The following is a 14,042-nucleotide window of genomic DNA, read 5'->3' on the forward strand; positions in this document are numbered from 1 at the left end:
ACACGTTGTCTCCATTGCTACCTCCAAAAGTGGTCCATATAGCTGCCTCCATACATCGCCCCCTTATCAAACGAGGTGTGTCAGGCAGAAATTTGGGTTGTTTTCATGGATTCCACATCAAAGTTGTTAACTTTGTCGCCACCCTGCTGTGTTATCCACAAAATATACTGGCAAACTTTTACCATTTAGGGATATTATTTCAGCGCTTCTTGCGCATCTGTTTACATTCCCCTCACCCGCCATATCCCAAACTTATAAGAACGCTACTACACTTAACTTGGTGCAGGCTGGGACGGAGTCTGACCCTGGGGCTGGTCATATACTGCCGACGCAGAGGATTGCGGGGCCTACCTCGGTCCAGGTCTCAAAGGCCTACTATACCTCCTCCACCTCCCAACCCTCCTCCACCTCCTCCTCCTCCGAATTACCATCCGTGGCCATGGCGCCATCAGTCGGTAGCTCTAGGCACAGCAGCAGTGCCGTCGCTAAGCGACAACAGGCGGTGCTCAAACTGCTGAGCCTAGGCGATAAAAGGCACACCGCCCAAGAGCTATTACAGGGCATTCCACATCAAACTTGTTAACTTTGTCGCCACCCTGCTGTGTAATCCACAAAATATACTGGCAAACTTTTATCATTTACCGATATTATTTCAGCGCTTCTTGCGCATCTGTTTACATTCCCCTCACCCGCCATATCCCAAACTTATAAGAACGTTACTACACTTGATCTTATACAAAAGGTTCTTAGAAGTGCTGTTTGGGGAGTAGCCTAGAGACAGGGGCTTGGATTGGCGAAAGCTCGCCTGGAAGCGGAGCGCCAGCTCCATCCCAAGATCCAACTAACATAGTTTTAAGTGCAGCACCTTTAATCTACTACTAGTTCACTGCCTCCATAATAATAATAATAATAATAATCTTTATTTATATAGCGCCATCATATTCCGTAGCACTTTACAAATCATAGGAAACAAATACAAATGTAATGTAACAGAGCACAACATTTGTATGGAACAACAGGAGTGAGGTCCCTGCTCGCCAGAGCTTACGGTTTATGAAGATGATGGGGTAACACGAGGTAAAAGAATTTTTAATGGTCAAGCCATTCTTCTTAGGGAATAGAACAAAATATAATAAATGGAATTGCTGTCGCTTGAACCACTCAGCCGTCATCTTATATACCAGGTCCAGGGTGAATGGGACTGCAGAGAAGTCTGGTGCCTGTTGGTTGCTGGATAACAGATGGGAGGACGACACAGGACGGGTTAGTAGAAGAGTTAAAACTTCATGCAGTTAATGAGTGTTATAGGCTTGCCTAAAGAAATGGGTTTTAAGAGCACGTTTGAAACTTTGGAGGTTAGGTATTAGTCTGATAGTCCGGGGCAGAGCATTCCATAGAATTGGTGCAGCTCTAGAGAAGTCTTGGAGACGCGAGTGGGAGGTCCGCACTAGGGTAGAGGTTGATCTAAGATCACTGGCGGATCTAAGAGCACGGGTTGGGCGATAGACTGAGATAAGAGAGGAGAGGTAGGGGGGTGCAGCATTATACAGAGCTTTATGGATGAGGGTTATTATTTTAAACTGTATTCGAAAGGAGACTGGCAGCCAGTGCAGCGACTGGCATGAACTGTAGGCATACATGGTCCCTTTATCAAACGAGCTGTGTCAGGCAGAATTTTGGGTTGTTTTCATGGCTTCCACAACAAACTTGTTAACTTTGTCGCCACCCTGCTGTGTAATCCACAAAATATACTGGCAAACTTTTATCATTTACCAATATTATTTCAGCGCTTCTTGCGCATCTGTTTACATTCCCCTCACCCGCCATATCCCAAACTTATAAGAACGCTACTACACTTGATCTTATACAAAAGGTTCTTAGAAGTGCTGTTTGGGGAGTAGCCTAGAGACAGGGGCTTGGATTGGCGAAAGCTCGCCTGGCAGCGGAGCGCCAGCTCCATGCCAAGATCCAACTAACATAGTTTTAACTGCAGCACCTTTAATCTACTACTAGTTCACTGCCTCCATACATGGTCCCCTTATCAAACGAGCTGTGTCAGGCAGAATTTTGGGTTGTTTTCATGGCTTCCATGTTAACTTTGTCGCCACCCTGCTGTGTAATCCACAAAATATACTGGCAAACTTTTATCATGTACCGATATTATTTGAGCGCTTCTTGCTCACCTCCTTTGGTTCCTCTCTGCCACCCATTGGTTTGAAGCCTGAGTCCATTTAGGGTATGTCGCCATGCCACTCTCTAGCCTGCCGCTGCTGCCGCTGCCTCTGCATGCCGTCCCCTATAGTGTCAGGGTCAATTATTGGATGTTTTAGATGCTATCTAGCTTCATTCTGTCACTCTGTCATGGCCATGCTGTTGCCCATACTTTTGGCATAATGGTGCGATTAAGCAGCCTCAGAGGCATCCATGCATGCTGCCCCTGCTGTTTCCTGTCCATTTCCGTGGTGTTTCCATCCTTTTCTGAGGTTCCCAGGTGTTTGGCCAAGCTTCCCTGTGCAGAGCCTTGGTCCCCTTGAAAAATGCTCGAGTCTCCCATTGACTTCAATGGGGCTCGTTATTCGAGACGAGCACTCGAGCATCGGGAAAAGTTCGTCTCGAATAACGAGTACCCGAGCATTTTAGTGCTCGCTCATCTCTAATCGCAGGACATCGGGTCCTGCTGGTGGTAGGGCTTGGCTGTGTCATCACAGCCCAGACCCAGCACTAACACAGGACTGGAAAAACTAAGATCCCGGTTGTTTAACCCCTTACATGCCGTAGTCAAGCCTGACTGTGGCGTGTAAATACGTCCTCTATGGATCGCACCTTCCCATTGAGCTTACCGAGGGATCTGATCCTTCTGCTGAAGCCCCAAGGGTTCAGTGTGTGCCCCGAAACTGCTGGCTTCTCTTCACACTGAAGTTCCATCTCCTGGCAAAACCTAGCTGTAAATAACTGAGCATGTGTCAGCATGCTCAGTTATTTACATTGCACACTGCAATACAAGTGTAAGGGTTTGAACAAGTGATCGGATGAATGCTTGTTCAAGCCTATGTCTGGAAAAATTTTAACAAGTAAAAAAAACACAGTAAAAATCATTTTATAATAGTAATTAAATAAATAAAATAAAAGTCCACTAATAATGCCAGTTACATAAAGAATCCAAATAAAGTCCATAAAACAAAAAGCGTACATATTTTGTATCACCATGTCCATATTAATATGTACAATAAATCAAAATCAATATTGAACCCACTCGGTGAACGACATAAAAAAATAAGCACTCAACGAGATCTGTCAACAAAAAAATATAGAACTTATGCCCCTGAAAAGTTGTTGATATAAATAAGGTATCCCCATCATTGTAGTGAACCAAACACAGATCAAATATTATTCTTATGTAGTGGTGAGCAGGAAAAAAAAAGTGCTAAAAATCTAAAATAAATATGATGATTTTGTTTGTGTCCCCCCCAAGAAATAGTTAATAAAATCTCATGAATAAGCTATCGACCCCCAAAATAAATGATCTATACATTGTATCTCACCCTACAAATAATAAGCCGACACATGTTCCCATTTCCAAAAATTATATGTTAAACCAAAAATTTTACAGCCTGTACAATGAGAATACATATCTGCTCTGAATGGTACTGCTTTCATTCTATCCCCGGCCGTGCGCCCATACAGCAGTTTACCATCACATATTGGGTATCTGTAGAGATGAGCGAGCACTAAAATGCTCGAGTGCTCGTTATTTGAGACAAACTTTTCCTGATGCTCGAGTGCTCGTCTCGAATAACGAGCCCCATTGAAGTCATGGGGGACCATGGTTCGGGAATAAAATGTGTTATTTAATTGAAAAAGAATGTCTTCTCATAAGTTAGCAGATATATGCAAACATCTGCAATCTATTCTTCACTGTTCCGCGTGTAAATTTTCTCCCGACAAGTTAGCAGATGTGAAGAACAGTGAAGAATAGAATAAAAACAGTTAACACAGGATCATTTAAGTGAAAAACGCAGTGAAAAACACAGTGAAGAATAGATTTCAGATGTTCGGCACATCTGCTTACTTGTCGGGAGATACGCTGTCCCGGGATCCGTGCTGCTGCTCCCCGGTGTCTCCGTGCTGCTGCTTCCCGGTGTCTCCGTGCTGTTGCTTCCCGGTGTCTCCGTGCTGCCCAGGTGTCTCCGTTCTGCCCAGGTGTCTCCGTTCTGCCCCTGCCCCGATGTGTCCGTTCTGCCCGATGTGTCCATGCTGCCCGATGTGTTAGTGCTGCCCGATGTGTCCGTGCTGCCCCAGTGTCTCCGTGCTGCCCCAGTGTCTCCGTGCTGCCCCAGTGTCTCCGTTCTGCCCCTGCCCCGATGTCTCCGTGCTGCACGATGTCTCCGTGCTGCCCCAGTGTCTCCGTGCTGCCCCAGTGTCTCCATTCTGCCCTTGCCCCAATGTCTCCGTGCTGTCCGATGTCTCCGTGCTGCCCCAGTGTCTCTGTGCTGCCCCAGTGTCATCGTTCTGCCCCTGCCCCGATGTCTCCGTGCTGCCCGGTGTCTCCCTGTTGCCCGATGTCTCCGTGCTGCCCCAGTGTCTCCGTGCTGCCCCAGTGTCATCGTTCTGCCCCGATGTCTCCGTGCTGCCCGATGCCTCCGTGCTGCCCCAGTGTCTCCGTGCTGCCCCAGTGTCTCCGAGCTGCCCCTGCGTCGATGTCTCCGTGATGCCCGATGTGTCCGTGCTTCCTCAGTGTCTCCGTGCTGCCCCAGTGTCTCCGTTCTGCCCCTGCCTCGATGTCTCTGTGCTGCCCTATGTCTCCGTGCTGCCCGATGTCTCCGTGCTGCTGCTCCCCCGATGTCTCCTTGCTGCTGCTCCCCGGTGTCTCTATGCTGCTGCCCGGTGCTGTCCTGCTCACCGTGTTCTTCAATGTGTTCTTCACACATATATATTGTTCTTCACATAGTATTTTGTTCGCACCGTTCCACGCGGATCTCCCGACAAGTAAGCAGATGTGCCGAACATCTGTAATCTATTCTTCACTGTGTTTTTCATTCAAATAATCCTGTGTTCACTGTTTTTATTCTATTCTTCACTGTTCTTCACTGTGTTTTTTTAATTAAATGCTCGATCTCGAGCAGGGGAAATACTCGTCCGAGCAACGAGCCGTTTCGAGTACCTTAATACTCGAACGAGCATCAAGCTCAGACGAGTATACTCGCTCATCTCTAGGTATCGGTACACTTGTTAGAAATTGCAGAGCATTTGCAGAGCATTTCATCATTTAATTCATTATGAAAGTGTCATTTTTGGCCTAAATTAATGTATTTTCCCAAAAAATTCTAAAATGTCTTTTCCATTTTGTTTCAACCCATGTGAAACACTTAAAAGGTTAATAGACTTAATAGAAGTTGTTTTACATTCATGAGGGGTATAGTTTCTATGGTGGGGTAACTTATGGGCTTTTACTATTATTTAGGCCCCTCAAAGTCACTTGAAAGCTGAGTTGTCCCTTAAATTGTGAGTTTTGGCAATATTCATGAAAATGAGAAAAATCGCACCTAAAATACTAAGCACCATAACATGCTAGAAAAATGATCAAACGCATAAAATATCAATTCCGCCATAAAGCAGACATTCTGCAAATGTTAGTTATATAGCTTTTTGGGTAGTTTAACTATCTGCCTGGGAAGCAGAATATTTCAAACTTTTGCCAAATATTATTATTTTTTAGAATGAAAACAACTAACAACTAACATGTAGTAAAATGTACCTCGAGAAAACAATCTTAAGTTTATAACCAATTATCATGACACGAGTCTGGTCAATAGGCTGAAAACAAGCTTCATGATCACATGACTTCACAATATGCCTCCATGGACTTCAACTGCTCTCCATCCTCCATGGAGACATGCTATGATTTCATGTGATCATATCTGGGGTATAGTTTGCTAATGGTAGGAGGCTAAAGGACCTTAGATGATGTCACTTTGAGCACATGACATGTATGTAACACAAGGTACTGTGTGAAAAAATGACACAATATTTCCTATAAGTAAAGTTTTTTTCCCTAAGGGTGGCAGGGCAGTGATTTGGAGAGACACAGAGCTGTCAAAATAATGGGGCACGGTTCACTGGCAGCCTGGGAGAAAATAAGAGTCAAAGCCAGGAGACATGAGTCAAGAAAGCTAATTTGCATATCATAAAAACGTCTGTAATTAAGGTACAGTGCCCCACTGGCAGCTAATTTTAGGTGATATGAGGAGGACTTGTATCCCTTTATCAGCAGGCATTGTTACTCAGGGTGGAAACATTCTGGTGACAGGTCTTCTTTAAAGGGGTATTCCAGGAATCAGCATAATTATTTTACAAATGGGTCCTTAAAATATAAGCTAATATGTAATTAGTTTTTATTTAAAATTTTGATCCCATTAGCAGAAAAATGCTGCTGACATACAGTGTAATGAAGAATTAAAATGCTACTGGCCCTTTAATCAGTTAATTTCCTCCACGCGGTCCGTTGCAGAGCATACACAGGACAGAAGATGGCCGCTGGCCACATGTCCACATCACATGTCCTGCAACTGCCTGGGTAGGTCTTGTGATCACCACTTTTTTGGCTGTAGTCAGTTGGTTGCAGTGCATCCAGTATGGCCAGTGTTTTGGTGATGGCAGATACACATAATTACTATATCTAGTCCTGATCTGGTGTACCCCAATAAGTTTGCCAGGCTGGCGGATGAGGGGGATTTCAGCTCTGGGATAGCAGTGCTGCAGCAAGAAATGGCCTCTAGCATCCAGGGTCTGTCTGCTCCAGTAAGAAGGGTAATGGGAGCACATGCAAGGTCAGACAGGTGCTGGTAGTGGGAGATTCGATTATTAGGGGAACACACAGGGCAATCTGTCATAAAGTGCATACCGAACAGTGTGTTGTTTGCCGGTTGCTCGGGTTCGGCATGTTGCGGATCGGGTTGACAGATTACTGGGAGGGGCTGGTGAGGAACCAGCGGTCATGGTCCACATTGGCACTAATGACAAAGTAAGAGGTAGGTGGAATGCCCTTAAAAATGATTTCAAGGATTTAGGCTATAAGCTCAGGGCAAGGTCTCAAAGGTAGTTTTCTCCTAAGTACTACCTGTACCACGTGCCACACCAGAAAGTCAGCGGGAGATTAGGAAGGTAAATAAGTGGCTCAAAAGTTGGTGTAGGAAGGAGGGTTTTGGGTTCATGAAGAACTGGGCTCACTTTTCTGTCGGCTACAGACTCTACAGTAGGGATGGGCTGCACATCAATGGGGAGGGTGCAGCTGATTTGGGGTAAAAAATGGCTAGAAGGTTGGAGGAGTGTTTAAACTAGAGAGCCTTGGGGAGGGAAACTATACTTGTGCAGGGCAAATAGACAGTGTAGTTAGAGAGCTGGGAAGAGTCATAGTCCATGGGGGAGGAAGGGGGGCTGGTATGAGATTGGGGAATAAGAACAAAATGAATAGGGGTAGGGAAAACCATATAAAGGGGGAGGGGTTTGTTTATATGTGAATTCTTGCCTCAAGCCTTTCTTGTGAGATGACATCAGTAATGCAAATGCAAATGTGGAGTCCCTATGGGTGGAAATAAGAGGAGGGAAAAAGAATAATAAAATATTACTAGGGGTTTGTTATAAGGCTCCAAATATAATGGAGGCAGCAGAGGAAATGCTGATAAGTGAAATGGATGCGGCTTCAAAGCATGGTGAAGTACTTATCATGGGGGACTTCAATTACCCAGATATTGACTGGGGGACAGAAACCTGCAGGTCCTTCAAAGGTAGCAGGTTCTTGTCAACAACAAAAGGAAATTACCTTTCACAACTAGTCCTGGAGCCAACAAGAGGAGGGGCACTGCTGGACCTTATCCTTACCAACAGACCTGATAGGGTATCAAAACTACAGGTTGGGGGGAACCTGGGTAATAGTGATCATAACATCATTGATTTTGTATTACGCTTTACTAAGAGCGTTAGGGAAGGGGCAACCAATACTCTAAACTTCAAGAGGGCAAACTTTCAGCAACTAAGGGAAGACTTTAAAGGCATAGACTAGGATAATGTTCTCAAAGACAAAAGCCCACCCTAAAAATGGTGTAAAAGAGTGTGGCAAGAGAGGACAAGGGGAGAGCGCTAATAGTGTTACACCTTTCTTGAGAGGATAGGAGTAAGGGTGAAAGATTGTGCTCACCGTACAGGGTTGTGCTTCAATGGGCACAACGCTATGAGAAGTTAGAGGTTCAGATGGCGAATAGTCTGGTGCTGCCTCCCGGTAGAGGATCTCCTCTGTGGTATAGCCGTACCACTCAGGAGTTTTAAGTATAGTAGGAAAAGGTTTGTGATTAAACCAGATGGCGCACTCAGAGTGTGTGGTACAATTTGGTTTATTTGGGATCTTAAAACACAACGCGTTTCGGGGTTATAGTACCCCTTTATCAAGTGTACAAAGACCGTGCTGGTGGTGTTGGCGGTGTCGTCCACAGTTCATGACTTTGGACGACACCGCCAACACCACCAGCACGGTCTTTGTACACTTGATAAAGGGGTACTATAACCCCGAAACGCGTTGTGTTTTAAGATCCCAAATAAACCAAATTGTACCACACACTCTGAGTGCGCCATCTGGTTTAATCACAAACCTTTTCCTACCACCCTAAAAATGGGACTTTTTCTCATTTATTCTGAAAAAGTCATGTGAGAAACACATACCTTATGGGAAAAAGCATAAGAGGAACAAGAAAAAGTCAATGTGGCTAACTAGCCTTGTAAGGAAAGCAATAATCGAGAAAGATATTGGGGCAGATTTATCAAGCAGTCTGAAAGTCAGAATATTTCCAGTTGCCCATGGCAACCAATCACAGCTCAGCTTTCATTTCATCATTGCTCATGAATATTTTAAAGGGGAGCTGTGATTGGTTGCCATGGGCAATTGGAAATATTCTGACTTTCAGACTGCTTGATAAATCTGCCCCATTGCGTTTGAGGTGCTTAAACGTGAAGGTGGCGATGAGGCATTACAGGATTATAGAGAGAAAAATAAATCCTGTAAAAAGCAGATAAAGGCCTCAAAAATAGAGACTGAGAGAAATATTGCCAGGGAGGGCAAAAATAATCCCAAATTAATTTTCAAGTATATAAATGATAAGAAACTTTGGGTTTGAGAGTTTGGGTCCCCTTAGAAATAACATGGGGGTCATGGTGGAAGGAGATGATGAAAGGGCTAATCTACTAAATGTCGCCTTCTCAACTGTCTTTACCCAGGAAAATCCCCTGGTGGAAGACATATTGAGGAATGATGTAAATTCTCTTTGTAATGTCAACAGTTTAACCCAGAAAGAGGTACGGCGCCGCCTCGCAACCACTAAGATAGATAAATCACCGGGGCCAGATGGCATACACCCCGGGTTCTGCATGAACTATGTACCGTGATAAACAGACCGTTATTTTTAATATTTGAAGATTCACTGAGGACTGGTTATGTTCCACAGGACTGACGCATAGCAAATGTGGTACCAATATACAAAAAAGGATCAAAAAGCAATCCTGGAAACTACAGACCCGTGAGTCTAACTTCTGTGGTGGGGGTTTGTTAGAGATGCTATCCTGGAGTATCTCACTGTGCACAACCTTATAACCCAGCATCAGCATGGGTTTATGAGAGATCGGTCCTGTCAGACTAATCTGATTGGTTTCTACGAGGAGGCAAGTTCAAGACTGGATCTGGGGGACGCTGTGGATGTTGTATATCTGGACTTTTCAAAGGCATTTGACACCGTACCGCATAAAAGGTTGGTATATAAAATGAGACTGCTGAGAATAGGGGAAAATCTGTGTATTTGGGTAAGTAATTGGCTTAGTGATAGAAAACAGAGGGTCGTCATAAATGGCACATTCTCAGAGTGGGTTGATATTACCAGTGGATTGCCACAGGGATCAGTATTGGGGCCACTTCTTTTTAATATTTTTATTTATGACCTTGTAGTGGGTCTACACAGTCAAGTTTCAATATTTGCAGATGATACTAAGCTGTGTAAAGTAATAAATACTGAGGTCGATAGTTTAGCATTACAGAGGGATTTGTGGAAGCTTGAGGAGTGGGCAGAGAAATGGTTGATGAGGTTTAATGTAGATAAATGTAAAGTTATGCACTTGGGCCATGGAAACAAAAAGTATAATTATGTTCTAAACAGTTAAGTACTTGGTGAAACTGGATCTGAAAAGGACTTGGGGGTATTGGTGTATGGTAAACTTAATTTTAGTGACCAGAGCCAGGCGGCTGCTGCTAAAGCAAATAAAATTATGGGATGTATCAAGAGAGGAATAGATTCTCATGATAAAGACATAGTTTTGCCCTCATACAAATCCCTGGTCAGACCACACATGGAATATTGTGTACAGTTTTGGGCACCAGTGTATAAAAAGGATATAGTAGAGCTGAAACGGGTGCAGAGGAGAGCAACCAGGATTATTAGGGGAATGGGGGGACTAGAATACAATGACAGATTACATAATTTGGGATTATTCAGTTTAGAAAAAAGATGACTGAGGGGAGACCTCATTACAATGTACAAATACTTGAACGGACAGTACAAGGATCTCTCCAAAGATCTTTTTATACCTAGGCCTGTGACCAGGACAAGGGGGCCTCTTCCTAGAGGAGAGGCGATATTACCATCAACATAGACAAAGGTTCTTTACTGTAAGAGCAGTGAGACTATGGAACTCTCTGCCGCAGGAGGTTGTTTTGGCGGACTCTATGTACATGTTCAAAAGAGGCCTGGATGACTTTCTGGAGAGAAAAAATATCACAGGTTATGGGGATAAAACATTTATTTAATTCTTAAAGGTTGGACTTGATGGACTTGTGTCTTTTTCCAGCCTTATATACTATGATATGATACTATGATGGTAAAAGAGCAAGAAAACCTGTTACATCATCACTGGGAGCAGAGCATAAGAGGTAGGAGGAGTTACTGAGAACTAAAGGATCTTGGGACTTGTAGTTTCCAGTGGCAGCCACCTTGGTGATAACTTTAGAGAGGCCATAAAATTTTGTGAATCATGAAATCAAACTATTTAAGCTCCATTTTGTGACCAATGACATTGAGTTTTGTTACATTCATTTATTTATAGCATTATGGGTTTTTGTATCAGACGTTCATATTCCCGGAATACCCTTTTAAGTCTTTTCTGTAAATTTGGGGTTGAATGGGTTTATTTGTTGTTAAAATTAAAAAAATATTTTGTTATTCAATTCTAAGATACACCCGTGGTGTCAAAATGCTCACTCTACTCTCTGCTAAATGTTTAGCCTGTTCCACAATTTAGTTTAGAAGGGAAGGGGGGTCCTTCAAATTATATTTGTGAAGATATAATCACCCAAGGATCTTGCTCTTTCGTGCTTTTTCTAGCTCTGTTTCTTAGGTCCCTATATTTGGCAAGAACAATGTTAACATCTGGGATGCTGGGCTTTGTTACTTGATGATACCTGGTGCCTGAGGACACTGAACATTATAGTGGTTCTATACTTCTGATGGCATATTTGCAAGCTGGAGTGCTTGGGAGGCTAACAAGGGGTCATCCGACCTTATTCTTGCTACAAAAAGTGTGGAAATGTTCAGATTTTTCTGATGTTTATATGGCTATATAATACTGTCATTGCAAAGTATATATATACGTGTATATATATATATATTTCTTTACATGATAATTGTGGTTGACATGACACCCTGGATCAGAATAGGAGGTTTTATCAACAGTCTATAATGCAAACTGTAGACTTTGAGTTTTCCAGTATCTAAATAAATTATAGAACTTACAATATAAATATTGCCTTCTAATGCTAATGAACTATCCCCTGACACAATGAGTAGCAATGTAAATAAACCATCCATCCATGGCTTCTTCAAGATGTTGGCTATGCCCTATAAAGTAAGCTCTGTAAGTGTTCACATGTAATGGATAATAGGATGGTTATTTATTGAACTTTATTGAGTTTTACAACAAGGAAGATCATAAGAGAGATAGGAAAAAAGTCTAATGGAAGAACTTGGGTAGGGGAAGTGGTAATTAAAGGGAACCTGTCACCAGGAGACCCATTTTTAGCACTCCCCCAGTCCCCACAGAGCATAGTACATACAATGCCAAAGTGTTTTTGTATTAAAAATAGGTTTTACAGAAAAAAAGATATGTTATATTGTACCTTTCATTAGCATCTGCTGTGTGACTAGACAGTTGCCAAATGGGAGGGTCTGGAAAGGAGCAGTTTCCCCCCCCACCCTTGGGAAACATGTGACCTTTTCAAATATATGAAAACACCCATCACTGGGATTAGCGACGCCCCCTGCTGCTCTACAGCCAATCCGGAGTGTGGGGAGTTATTAATATATTTGAAAAGGTCACATGTTTCCCAAGGGTGGGGGGGAACTGCTCCTTTCCAGTCCCTTCTTTTTGGCAACTGCCTAGTCACACAGCAGATGCTTATGAAAGGTACAATATAACATATCTTTTTATACGTTGCTCACCAGGAGGGAGCAGGATTGGAAGACGTAGCTTGTTTCTATATTAAGTGGATGCGTCCAAAACTAGTCAGACGGAGGCAATAACTATGCCAGTATATTTTAATGGGTACGCTCAGCTTATACTTTGGGAGCTTTCTTGATGTGTACACTGAGCATATACCTGAAACATAGTGTGAACCCAACTTTACACTGCATTTCTATGAGCCTTCACAGGGGACTCAATGTGATTTCATCGCTGACATCAAGGGATCTCCTGGCATTTAGGGGCCCTGCGCTCAGTATGAGGGCTATTTTTAGGGGCCTGCTGATTATATTAGTTCCATCACAGGATCTTGCAGATGACACTGTGTGCAGGAGTTCACGATACTATCATAAACCACAGGGATGAAAGCACTCATGTATGACATAATCACATATACAATGCATTGATTATATGAACACACTGATATAACATATATACTCATGTATACATACACAAACGTGCCATACTTCTGAAAGTAGCATAATGTCTACTAGGATCCATGATATAACTTTTATTCTCTCCCTTCTTCTCCATGTGCCAACTGCTGAGCTGTCATATCATGCAACTCAGTGTAATGGCAGCACCAAGGGATGATGGGGAAGGTATGAACCCATTAGATCCTGCAGTACTGCTGGATCTAACACAGGGGCAGAGGGATCACTGCTAAGAGGCAACCTTGGAGTATTCATCCATTTTTAGACTCTGCAGGGGACCTATACTGTATATTTACCATAATGACAGCACCTGCAGCACTAGCCATACCTGCCATCATTGCCTCCTTGCAATGCAGCCCTGCCATTCCTCCTGCTCCAGCTCAGCTGCTCTTTCAGGGCTGGCTCTGTGCTGGCAGCCTCTGCCTCCTCTCCCTGCTCCTGAGGTGTGTGAGGGGGCGGGGGAAGGGCAGCGCAGGACACAGCAGTCCCGATGTCTGTGATAACAGGGTGACTGCTCCAGCGCCCTGGCTGACCTGTCCACACTGTGAAGCAGGGCTGGCCCTGCTACATCAAAGACAGGACACAGCCTGCAGCCTCTCACAGCTTGGCAGAGGAGAAGGGCAACCTGACTGGCTGTGACAGTGTATGAAGATGGAGAGGAGTGATGCGGCCAGCAGGCGGAGGAATCATCAGTGTACGAGTAGCTGCCCGAGATGAATCCTCTGCGCATGTTTGGCCAGCAGAGGAAAACAAGAGGACGGTTAGAGCAACCAGCAGGGGGAGCCATAAATAAGTTTAAAGACAATTGCAAAGTAGGGAAGTATAATTTTTAATGAATACTTTACAAAAGTAACTATTTAAATGCATTCAATTTTATTAAATAAATATAACTATGGTGACATAACCCGTTTAAAGGGCTATTCCAGGAAAAAGCATAATTCATATACAAATGGATCCTTAAAATATAAGCTAATATGTAATTAGTTGTTATTTGCAATTTTGCTCCCTTAGCAGAAAAATGCTGTTGACATACACTATTATGGAGAATTAAAATGGTACTTG

The 14,042-nt window shown here is 43.5% G+C and overlaps 1 long non-coding RNA gene across 1 annotated transcript in view; it reads left to right on the forward strand.

Annotated features, from left to right (window-relative positions):
* Positions 1 to 13,720: 13,720 nt before the first annotated feature.
* LOC140134207 (uncharacterized) overlaps positions 13,721 to 14,042 on the forward strand; it is a 39,994-nt gene continuing 39,672 nt past the window's right edge. The window contains exon 1 of the long non-coding RNA XR_011856124.1: positions 13,721 to 13,792. This is a non-coding gene — a long non-coding RNA (uncharacterized lncRNA). The remainder of the gene's footprint in view (positions 13,793 to 14,042) is intronic.

This window comes from Engystomops pustulosus, chromosome 5 (genome assembly GCF_040894005.1).
Source record: "Engystomops pustulosus chromosome 5, aEngPut4.maternal, whole genome shotgun sequence".
Taxonomy (NCBI): Eukaryota; Metazoa; Chordata; class Amphibia; order Anura; family Leptodactylidae; genus Engystomops; species Engystomops pustulosus.